The sequence below is a fragment of the Haliaeetus leucocephalus genome, unplaced genomic scaffold (assembly GCF_000737465.1).
Source record: "Haliaeetus leucocephalus isolate CR32 unplaced genomic scaffold, Haliaeetus_leucocephalus-4.0 Scaffold696, whole genome shotgun sequence".
NCBI classification, from domain to species: domain Eukaryota; kingdom Metazoa; phylum Chordata; class Aves; order Accipitriformes; family Accipitridae; genus Haliaeetus; species Haliaeetus leucocephalus.
Window position 1 is genome coordinate 5,609,528 of NW_010973132.1, and position 419 is coordinate 5,609,946.

The window sequence follows — 419 nt, forward strand, 5'->3', positions numbered from 1 at the left end:
GCCGCCGCCGCTCCCGCCCGCCGCCGCAGCCCGCCCCGGGCGTTCCGCTCCCGTTCCGTTCCGTCCCGTTCCGCTCCCGTTCCCGTTCCGTTCCCCCGAGGACCCCAGAGACCTGCCTGCCGGCCCGAGCCCGCCTTTCGTCCCCGGGTGCAGGCTTTGGGCCGCGGGCCTGAGGCGGGCCCGGCCCGCACGCAGGTGCCAGTGAACAGTCGGAACGAAAGGTTTCCTGTCAAAAGGCGGCTACTCTCACGAAGAGGATGCTTTTAGCTAGCTGTGTAAATTACGCATCTATTTCCCCACGCGTGGAAAGGAGCAGGATGGCTTTGTAAAGTTACAATTAGCGAGGGGAACCAGAAGTGGGTCCCCACGCAGCGCTCGGACGCAGGTCACGGCAGGCGCCGCTCTGGCCCCCCCCCACC